We start from the raw sequence: 12,398 nt of genomic DNA on the forward strand, positions 1-12,398 counted from the left end.
GTGGAACAGTTATAAGTCATCACCTCAGGGCCCTGTGTCAATTCCTAACAGTATCCTTAAGTATAATAAAATGATTGCTGTTTTATGCCAATAAGCTGCTGCAGTAGCGTTTTACATCTTTCATACTGGGTTTTTTTTTTTTTTTTTTTTTTTTTTTTTTGTGGATTCCAGGTTTAGTGCAGGGAAAGTAAATTAAGTCTCAAGCTATTTGTTGTTACAAAAAATATGAAAGGGTTAAAAGGCAAATTATAGCATTCAAATACATATGAAACTGGCTTGTAGAAGTTATTACTGATAAAATTTGAGATACATTTAAGTATCTCAAAGAAAAATTACTGAAATTGGTTATAACTCTTGAATATTCAAAATTCTCATCCTCAAAAGTGCTATAAAATAAAACATCCCAGTCTGTATAATCCAAACAATTTTTGTTTTGAAATAATCTTAGATTTATATAATAAGTCACAAAAATAGTACAGAGAATGCCCATGTACCCTTTACCCAGCTTCCTCCAATAACTATAACTTCCTCCATCTCTTATATCTATAGTACAATAATTGAGACCAGGAAATTGACATTAGTACTCTACTACTAACTCAACTATGAACCTTACTGAATTTCATGGTTTTTCCCATGAACTTGCCTTTGTGTTTGTGTATGTGTGTGTATGGTATATTAATTTTACAACATGTATGCACTCATGTAACCATCACCACAATCAGTCATATGCCGAACTACTCAATCATATACAGAACTATTCTATCACCTCCGGAAAACTCCCATACGCTGTCCTTTTATGGTCCCCACATTCCCCTACCCCTCATTGCTAGCCATCACTAGTATGTTCTGCATAGCTGTAATTTAGTCTTTTTGAGTATTGTATAAATTGGATTATACAGTAAGTCAACTTTTTGATTTGGATATTTTTCACACAGGATAATGTCCTTGACATGTAGCCAAGCTGTTGCATTATAAATAATTTCTTTTAACTGCTGTGAAGCACTCCATTGTATGGATGTAACATGTTTGTTTATTCTTTCACTCATCTGAGGACATTTGAGTTGCTTCTACTTTTTTGGCTATTACACATAAAGCTATGATGGACAATTTTGTGCAATGTTTTACTTGAACGGCAAACTTGTTCTTAAAGGGTCATATGTTTAGTATTTTAGGGTTGTGAACCATATGGCCTCTGCCAGAACTATCTACCTTTGCAGTTATAGAGCCAAATAATGATAGACAATACATAAATAAAAAGGTGTGACTCACATCCAATAAAACATTATTAAGAAAATAGAGCGCTAGTTCCTAGGATACAGTTTGCCATCTCCTGCCCTATGATAAACAGTCAGGGATGAGATTACTGGGTTTTATGAAAAGCACTGTTGAGCTCTATAAGAAATTGTCTGTTTTTCATAGTGGCTATGCCATTTTACATCTCCACAAGCAATGCATGAGAGATCCATTGTATTGCATTTTCACCTGCACTTGCTATTACCAGTGTGTTTCATTTAATTCTTTTAAAAGCATTTTATTAGATACATAGTAAATCTCATTGTGGTTTTAATTTGTATTTCCATATTGGTTAATGACATTGAATAACTTTTCCCATGTTTATTTTCCATCGGAATATCTTTTTTGTTAGATCTGTTCAAGGTTTTGGCACCTTTATTAATCGGATTGTTTTATCTGTGTTTAGAGCATTCTTTATGTATTCGGTGTATAAGTCCTCTGTCAAATATGTTATTTGCAACTATTTTTTCCTAATACGTAGCTTATCTTTTCACTCTCATAGAGTGTCTTTCATGGAGAAAAAGTGTTTAATGTTGATAAAGTATTATTATTATTTCATTCTTTTGTGGGTCATCCTTTAGGTGTCCTGTTTAAGAACAATTCCATCAAACTCCAGGTCACAAAGATTTTCTCTTCTTTTCCTCTACAAGTTTGATCATTTTACATTATACATTTAGATATAGAAGCCATTTGGAGTTATGTTTTGTAAAATATGTGAGATTAAATCAAAATTAATTTTTTGGCTAAGAAAGTGCTAATGCCCAACACAATTTGTTGAAAAGAAACTTTTCTCAACAACATACCACATGTTTTCTCACTTTTAAGTGTGAGCTCAATCATGAGAACACATGAACACATAGAGGGGAACAACACACACTGGGGACTACTGGAGGGTGAAGAGTGGGAGGAGGGAGAGGATCAGGAAAAATAACAAATGGGTACTAGGCTGAATACCTGGATGACAGAATACTCTGTATAACTAACTCCCATGAAACAAGTTTACCTGTGTAACAAACCTGCACATGTAGCCCTGAACTAAAAAAAAAAAAGGATCTTTGTTGAATTATTTGTGCATCTTTGTCAAAAGTTAGTTGAGCATATTTGTGTGGGTTTATTTCTGGATTCTCTATCTGTTCTATTGATTTACATCTATCCCTCCATCAATACTATACTGTTTTGAATATGGTAACTATATTTCAAGGCCTCAAATTTGATTTGTGTGATCCTTTCAACTTTATTATTAAAGAAAAATGTTTCAGCCATTCTAACTCCTGTGCATTTCAATATAAATTTAGTATGAAAAGATCTATATTTACAAAGAATTCTGTTGAAATTTTAATAAGGAATTATGTTAAGCCTATAGTACAATTTGAGAAAAATTTATTTATTTACTCTGTTGAGTATTCTATTCCAAGAACATGGTATTGCACTCTATTTAATTCTTCCTTGATTTTCCTAGGGAATACTTCTTTTCTTTTTTTTTTTTTTTTAAATTTATTTATTATTATTATACTTTGTTGTAGGGTACATGTGCATAACATGCAGGTTTGTTACATATGTATATTTGTGCCATGTTGCTGTGCTGCACCCATCAACTCGTCATTTACATCAGGTATAACTCCCAATGCAATCCCTCCCCCCTCCCCCCTCCCCATGATAGGCCCCGGTGTGTGATGTTCCCCTTCCTGAGTCCAAGTGATCTCATTGTTCAGTTCCCACCTATGAGTGAGAACATGCGGTGTTTGGTTTTCTGTTCTTGTGATAGTTTGCTAAGAATGATGGTTTCCAGCTGCATCCATGTCCCTACAAAGGACACAAACTCATCCTTTTTTATGGCTGCATAGTAGGGAATACTTCTTTTCATATTGACACAAATACATATTAAAAAATAGGTATCAACTACCAAGGCTTTTGTCCATTTCAGAAATAATTCAAATATTTCTATGAATAGAAATACTGTATTTGGGGAATAGATAGTCCCCAAAGCTTTATATCTTATCTTGTCACTTGATTTTCATAAAATGCTTCCAAATAATATAAGGGTTATATTTCTCATCTCTGCTGAGATGTCAAGACTCTGATCCCTTTTGAGGTGTCCCTCTCTACTCACTGAATGATTTATGCAGATGATGATCAGGACATTTACTTACTAAGACACTTCACTGTTGATACCCATTCTTTCTCTGTGCATGTTACGTGAGTCCATAGGGGATTTGAAGGAGACATGAAGCTATATTCACAGGAGTAATAGAACAATTTTTTTTTCTTGTGAACTGGTAAAATTGGTTCATATTTGTCTTGGTTATATAACTGTCCTTATTTTATTTCTGCATATCCACAAATTTCTCTGGGGAGAAAAAACAAATAAATATCCTGCATTTGAAAATACACAACTTATATATCAATTATATCATTGATGCATTTTATTCGTTTAACTCATTACCACTTGTCATTAGTGATTAAGAAACAGAGAACTCTGAGATCCAGCCACAGCACTCCAGCCTGGGCGACAGAGCGAGACTCCGTCTCAACAACAACAACAACAGCAGCAACAACAACAACAAAAGAAACAGAGAACTATATGTAACCCATAATGACTTAATAACATCATCATTAAAGAAGACACTCTAATATTTTTGGAGTCAGATCAAGTGTAAACTGTTTTGAAGTATCTCCAAGAAGATAACAATACAGAACAAAACAAAAATCAAAGTAGAGGATATGAGTAGCTTTATACTGTCGTCATCCCATGTCTAAGATTTACATTGGTCAGGATAACAGTAAAGATTTTAAATCTCTATTCAATTCCATTCTCCTTTCTTTTCTTTGCCTATCATGAAATCTGTTAGCAGAAAGCTGAGCCATGTCTGTCCCCTGATAGTTCAGCCAGGATACTACCTGGGTAAGTTTTTTATACTATTATTTATTTTTCTGACTGCAAACGTAATATATTTTCAGTGAAGAAAATTTAGAATGAATAAAGAATCACAAAGAAACAAAAATTTACCCCCCAAAAAAAATCCGAGATGTAATTACAATCGTATTATGATGAATAGAAAATAGGTGTGTACATATGTATACATTTGTAAAAATTGTGGTGGCAAAATATGAAAATAATTTAGAATTGGCATTGTCTCTAGAGAAATAGAATCAACTGTGTGGACATAACACATCATATAAACAACATATAAATAAATATTAATATAGAAATAAAAATGTAATATGTGGTAAAGAAATATAAATAATTTGTATGTAAACACAAAGTTTATGTACACTACTCCACGATTAATGTTTATCACAGTTTTAAGATACCTTTTGATAGCATGAAAATTGTTTTCAACAAGTTTTCTAATAAAGAGACCAAATCTGAAATATTTACTTAGGTAAAGACAAAAACCAATCTTCAAAGACCTGAAGCTAAATCCTATTAAACTTCTAACTAGGCCGGGTGCAGTGGCTCACACCTATAATCTCAGTACTTTGGGAGGCTGAGGTGGGTGGAATACTTGAGGTCAGGAGTTTGAGACCAGCTTGGCTAACATGGTGAGTCCCTGTCCCTACTAAAAATATAAAAATGTTAGCCAGGAGTGGTAGCACACTCCTGTAATACCATCTACTTAGGAGGTTGAGGCAAGAGAATCTCTTGGACCCAGGAGGTGCAGGCTGCAGTGAACCAAGATCATGCCACTGCACTCCAGCCTGGGCAACGGAACGAGGCCCTGTCTAAAAAGAAACCTTCAGAATCTTTTAATTTATTTATGCACATATAAAGTACAAACATTAAATTATTTCTAAAATTCTATATAGTGTTACTAACTTCAACACATTTTATTTTCATCTTTTTTGTTTGTTTTGTGTTGTTTCTGGTGCCCATTGTGTTTCATCAGTTAATAGGTTATTTATTTATTTATTTATTTTTTTGAGGCAGAGTCTCGCTCTGCTGCCTAAGCTAGAGTGCAGTAGTGGTACGATTTTGGCTCACTGCAGCCTCTGTCTCCTGGGTTCAAGTGATTCTCCTGCCTCAGCCTCCTGAGTAACTGGGACTACAGGCATGCACCACCACACCCAGCTAATTTTTGTATTTTTAGTAGAGACATGGCTTCACCATGTTGGCCAGGATGGTCTTGATCTCCTGACCTCGTGATCTGCCCACCTCGGCCTCCCAAAGTACTGGGATTACAGATGTGAGCCACCACAGTTGATAAGTTTTAATGGATAATCACTCGACTTTTACCTCCTAACTGAGCAAAGAAATGAGAACAGGTTGTGATGTCCTACTCACGCTATTTTCCTCCAGGGATCATGTAAGATGATCTTGCAAGAGTTTACCTAATCCATAGCCTCCTGCCTTGCTGATACCTCCAGCATTCTCCAGCTGTACTCTATTAAGTCCTTGCTATGCACCCCATCCCTTACTTACAGAACATATTCTCCCTACTGATGCTCAGGATCAACCTATTTTAGAAATATATGTCTCATAGCAGAATTATGCAAGTTTACTAAAGATACTCTCAGATTTTTTAAATCATGTTTTGTGTCCTGAAACTAACTTATGAAAGGTTGCTATTCATAAATAATGAATAATGGAAAAAGTCTTCATTTCCTTCTTCAGCCTTTTTTTCAACTCAATTAGGATAATTTTTTGTTCCCAAGACAGTCAAGCTTTACACTTGAGTATCTCCTTATCTGTCTCACAATCACTTTCAAGAATTTTCTATTTTCTTGAATATTTGTGGATAGTTTTAAAAATCATTTAAGAACTGTGTAGAAGATTTTACTTTTCATATTATATTTGAAATCATTAATATTATTTTTATTATTTTAATGTATGCTTACTTATAACTGCTATAATATAATTTATTATCTTTTTGGATAGTAAAACTTCTCTCAGTTTTTCTTGTTGCAATGAAGTTGCAGGAAAATTATTTGTACATGATATTTTAAAAACTTATTACATAAATTTTAAGTAGTAAAAAGGAAATGACAAAATATTAGTGCATGTTTAGGGTTCTGGCTAAACCCTAGCATTTTGTTTATAAATCTATACATATCTGTTTATGGTGACTCAAACTATGCATATGTAAACTGATTTTACCATAACTGTATAGGCTTAAATATTTAATCTTACTAATTTTATAATTAAAAACTCTACTGTTCTTTTCAAAATTATTTAATTTGAACACTTTCCATTTACTTGTTGACTATTTTGCTTTAACTGAATTATTTATGCCTCTACTTTTCTACTGGAACATCATTGATTTTCTCAGTAAATTTAATCAGTTTTTAACATTGTAATTTTTCCATTGCACATAATTTGTATGAAATTTTCAGATAACTTTTTTTCTTGAATTTGATTTGGGCTACAAATGCCCATTTTTGTATTCTCAAATATTTTAATATTTCACTTTTGTGAGATAACAAACCTGATACTTTAAGTATTTCTTATGTATTGATAAATGTGAAATTCATTTTGTATGGATATTGTACTAGATATTACAAATTAAACACAGTAGAAATGATGTCTGAAATAGCTCTTCTACCTGAACATTATATATTGTTAACGCTCGACTGTAATCCAGGCTCCACGCTCATGAAACCGTGGTCCATCTGTCTATGCATCTCCCTTGCTTAAAATCCATCAGTGGCTCCCTGATCACTCTCTGAGTAAAGTTCAGTCTCCTTATCAGGCCTATAAAATCTTTCCTGATTCCTCCCTACCTCACATCACCCATCACAATGAATTTTCTGAGCTGTAGTCATGCTAATTTGTTGAAGCTTTGCAGTTATGCTTTTTCTTTTTCTTGCTGTTGGTCTTTCACATTCTGTTTCTCCTAAGTGTTGATTTTCTCTGTATCCATCTGCCAAAATTATATTCAAGTTTGAATCTCACATGAAATGTCATTTCCTTTCAGATCTATTTCCTGGCCTCCAAGAAAGTGTTTATTTCTTCTCTACATTCTTATCATGTCTTCCATCTTTTACTATTAATGTGCTTATTATATTGCTATAAGTTTTTACATGTCTATGCTGTGGGGTTTTGTATCTGCTATATCTATAAGCTCCTTCATCTTTCTGCTGCTTACCTGTGTGATCAATGTGCTGGAGAAAAGATTTTTGTTACACAGATTGATACAAAACAAAGAGCCAGGTTTCTACTGATCATGTTTTATTTTTCCTTTGAGTAATATTAATGATAATAATAGCTTCAATGATTTATTGCATACTTACTATGTGATTATAGATATGGTTGAATATCCATTACACTGAAAACTATTTACATACATTTATGAATTAAAATCTGATTTCAAAAATGTTATCTCCATTTTGCAGATGAAACTCAGAGACAGGGACATGCTTCCTACCTATACATTATTTAATCAGTGAAGTAGTATTTAATGAAAGACACAGACATTTATTGAGATAGTTTTCAGGTAGAAGTGTTTTATTTGCTTTTATATATATTAAGTTGTTTAGTCTTACCAGGTGGTAAGAATGTTGGCATTGGATTGCTGAAGGAATTCACAGGACTCAAACAGCATATACTCACAAAAGGGCTGTATCACAGGCAAAGGGCGCAGCAACAGTAGGGGAGGGTTATTCATTGAGAGATCCATCGGTAGAACTCATGCACAGACTTCTTTGTCCTACCACCACTGGGTCACACAGGATGTATTTTATCTCAAGATACAAACCACATCAGCATATGTGCGTGTGACCTGAATTTCCTTTGTTTCGCTGTAGCATATGCTGTATATCACTCCAGTAATGTTGTTGCTCAAGCCTGCTGCCTCCCAGATCCATGGCATTTTGTTCTAGTAGTGGTAGGGTCTTAAAGAGACCAAGTATTTCCCTCTTATAGGTGTCTGAATAAAAGGTAAGAGAGAAAATTATTTTCCTGCTCTAAGGTTGTCTAGAGGTAAACAAAACTATGTTTGATTTTCCCTTTTAATAGTTACATAACTATTCCCTTTTAACAGTATGTTCCCTTTTAATAGTATATTTGTTAGATATGTTATTTAGGTAATTGTGCCACTTTCTTTTTTCTATCATTGTGCCACTTTCTTTTTTCTATCATTTATTTTAATCCACACTTTCCTCTTCAAAAAGAAACATCAGGCTTGACCATCAAGCTAACCCATTCACTGGAAATAAGAATCTTGCCAGTGCCTCTCTCATGATTTATTTTCATTCATATGGGATAGGATTAGAAATGTACACACTTACAGGCCTATTACTTCTAATTGCTAACAAAGCGTTTGTTGCTGACGGCCCAGATAGGCCAGGTGAGAGGACGGGACATTCTAGCTTCTGTGGTCTCTGTTGCAACTACTCTGTTGTACCCTGATAGTGTGAGAACAGCCATGGGGAATATGTAAACTAGCGAACATAGTTGTGTTCCAATAAAACTTTATGGACACAAATACGTGAATTTCATATACATTTTATGAATATAATTTTAATTATAAAAATATTATTCTTATTTTAAATTTAAAAAGATGTCAAAATGTAAAAACCATTGTAGTCAGAGCCCTACAAAAATAAGCAGCAGGCCACAGTTCCCCATGACTGTCATTTGTCAGTCCTTCATCTGGCCCACCAATCCCTTCTGAATTCTGTTAAATTAAAAATTATAGACAGTAAATTCTGTTTAAATATGAGTGATACTTCAAGAGCTGTTCTTTTTAAACTGGACTCAGAAATTATAGTGTAAGGCAGAGAAGGAAATTGTGATGTGTTTGGAAAGACTTGTAGATAAGTGCTAGTATCATCCCCAAATCGTTGTTTCTTCTACCACTGTATCTAGGAAATTTATCTAATAGTAAACCATATTTGGTTTATCTCTTGTTTAGCTTTTTAATTTTATTTGTATATTTTACTTTTGTTTTAGATTCAGGAGTATATGTGCAGGTTTGCTACATAGGTAAATTGTGTGTCATGGGGGACTTTGATGTACAAATTATTTTGTCACCCAGGTAATAAGCATAGTACCTGAAAGGTGGTTTTTCTGTCTTCAGCCTCCTATCATCCACCCTCAAGAAGGTCCCAGTATTTGTTGTTTGCTTCTTTGTGTCCATATGTATTCGATGTTTAGCTTCCACTTACAAGTGAGAACATGGGGTTTTTGGTTTCCTATTTCTGTGTTAGTTTGCCTCCAGCTCCATCTACGTTCCTTCAAAGGACAAAATCTCACTCTTTTTTGTGGCTACATAGTATTCCATGGAGTACGTGTATCACATTTTAGAAATGCAATCTACCATTGATGGACATTTAGATTGAATCTCTGTACAGACCAATGGTGAATCCCAAAAATGAGTCAGTCATAAAAACCTACCAACCAGAAAAATCCCAGCACAAAATAGGTTCACAGCTGAATTCTACTATGTATGTAAGGAAGAGCTGTTACCATTTCTACTGAAACTATTCAGAAAATTGAGGAGGAGGGATTCCTTGCTAATTCATTTTATGAGGCCAGCATCATCCTGATACCAAAACCTAGCAGAGATACAACAAAAAAGAAAACTGCAGGCCAGTATCCTGATGAATATAGACACAAAAATCCTAAAAAAAAAAAAAAATTTTGTTTTCCCATGAGAATCTGTCACAACTTTCTGGGTAGAGAAATGGCCATTCTTTTATAAATGGCTATCAGAGAGATAGGCTGATCATCTAGGCTCCTGCAGCAGATGGTCTAGTGAAAGATCCCTGGTTTAAATTCTTCCTTCTATAGCCTAAGACAGAGCCTCAATAGTCTCTGCAGTGAGTCCCAGAAGAAGACAAGTTATTTACTTACAAATGTGACCAGGGTTACTGTTGTACCCTCTTGTAGAATTTTCTTTCATATACAATGCCCATGTAATGATGGAACTACTTTGTGTATTCTCTTCTCTTTTGGTATGTTTTTCAGATAAAACCATTAGGACATTTTAAAAATTAAAATAATTTTATACCCTTCAGTTGTTAGAGGAATTTTAATTAATGCCCTATACCATCTCAAACGGCAGGTAATTTGTGTGTTTTTTTCCTTCGTTTTTCTTGCTAGAAATAAATTTATTATTCTTCTCGAAGAACTAGCATTAGTTCGTTTCATTTGTTATTTGAGAAGATTAATAAAATACATTTTTTCTAAGTTGAATTTGCTTCATTGATTTCTGCACTGATATTCATTATTTCCTACTTTCTTATATTTTAAGCTTAGTTTAGTGTTTTGAGATGGTTCTTTCTTCTAATACACCATTTAATTACATCTTACAGTTCTATGGAACAGTAATTTTGATGGGATTCAGATGGATAATTCTTTTGTTTTTTGGGGGCATTAATAAAGACATTCAATGTTATTTATCTGGTACATATTCTGGGGTTGAGGGTTTAATATGTCTTCAGTCACATTGCTTTGCCAGTGATGGGTGAAATTTGGGGTTAAGGTGACTCCTGTCATTCTCAGGGCCTCTTTACAGGGTAGTCAGAATTCTCGCATGGTGGTTAGAAGCTACTAGAGACCAAGTTGCTATTTTTTTTGAAGCTTTTATCCTTAATTGGCATAGAGATACTTACACTATATCCTATTGGTCAAAGCAGTCATGGATTACCACAAGTTCAAGGTGAAGGGAAACAGGTCACTTAATCAGAGGATTTTCAAATTATTTGTGGACATCTTTAATCTGCATAATGTAGTAACTTTGCTGCATTACATGCTAATATTTTAATTATCTCCACTCTGAGGTATATATGTGTCATAAAAATGATTGTAATTAAGAATGTACTCCATTATGATTACTTACCTAGTTCATCTTTGTTGATGACATTAAATATAACCAAGTCTTAACTATTTTAGAAATCATATTTAAGTTTTCAAAGTTAGATTGTATTTCTGATGAAATAGTAATGTTTTATTTCTTTACCTAGGTAGTGCTCACCCATGTTTTTGACAATTTTCTGCATGTTTCTTTTTAAGAAAAGGTTTAAAAACAAGTCTGTGATGTTTTCTCTAATTTCATAGAAGACTGATAATGTGACCCTCGTTAAAATTCTTGCAAGAGAAACTTGTACATCAGATCCAAGAGAAATAAGAATCTGGGTTAAGGTGCCCAAATCACGCTTTTTAGGTTGTTCATCTAAAATAAGTATAACAAATAACTGGATTTCATAAGTTGCAGCTGAGGGAGTTCATCAACTCATAAAGTACAAGAGATGGAGGAACTTAAGAGATGACAGACACTCATCAAGACTGTCTCTCTTAGCCACATGCATTCTGAAGACAGATTTGGACAGTCAGAAGCCACACATGGAAGTTACAATTCTCACTATGCTCTTGACATTATTGCTGTTTAAAATAATTTTTCATTTTTATTTTTATTATTTATTTATTTATTTATTTATTTATTTTGAAACGAGTCTTGTTCTGTTGCCCAGGCTGGAGTGCAGTGGCGCAATCTCGGCTCTCTGCAAGCTCCGCCTCTCGGGTTCACACCATTCTCCTGCCGCAGCCTCCCCAGTAGCTGGGACTACAGGCGCCCGCCAACAGGCCCGGTTAATTTTTTGTATTTTTAGTAGAGTCGGGGTCTCACCTTGTTAGCCAGGATGGTCTTGATCTCCTGACCTAGTAATCCGCCCACTTTGGCCTCCCAAAGTGCTGGGATTACAGGCATGAGCTACCGTGCCCGGCCTAAAATCATTTTTAAAAGTTAACGTAATGATAGATAAAAGTGTGAATTGTTAATTCTGAAAGCAAGATCACTGCTGTTAACTGAGCAGTATAGGAGTTGCAGAGTGGTATCAGAAATGGACACTCAGCTTCTCATTCTCTTCATGATATGGCAAAGGCACCATGAAATTAAAAAAAGGGTAGGATGGAGGGTCTGACAAACTTCTATTGCCAGGGTGTTACCAATCCACTTTTTCTTTAAAGGGAAAATCCTCTGAGGAAGATTATCTGGGATGAATCGTAAGAGTGGAGTTTGGATTATATGACTTTGACTCCAGAATTTGTGAAAAAAGTATATTTAGAATACGATACAATATGATGGAGAAGTTAGTAGAAATACAATTTCTTGGTTGCTGCTAACAAGTTTGGTGAAATTAAAACATCTCATGTTGGAAAGTAAAGA

The sequence above is a fragment of the Mandrillus leucophaeus genome, unplaced genomic scaffold (genome assembly GCF_000951045.1).
Source record: "Mandrillus leucophaeus isolate KB7577 unplaced genomic scaffold, Mleu.le_1.0 Scaffold1132, whole genome shotgun sequence".
Classification (NCBI taxonomy): Eukaryota; Metazoa; Chordata; class Mammalia; order Primates; family Cercopithecidae; genus Mandrillus; species Mandrillus leucophaeus.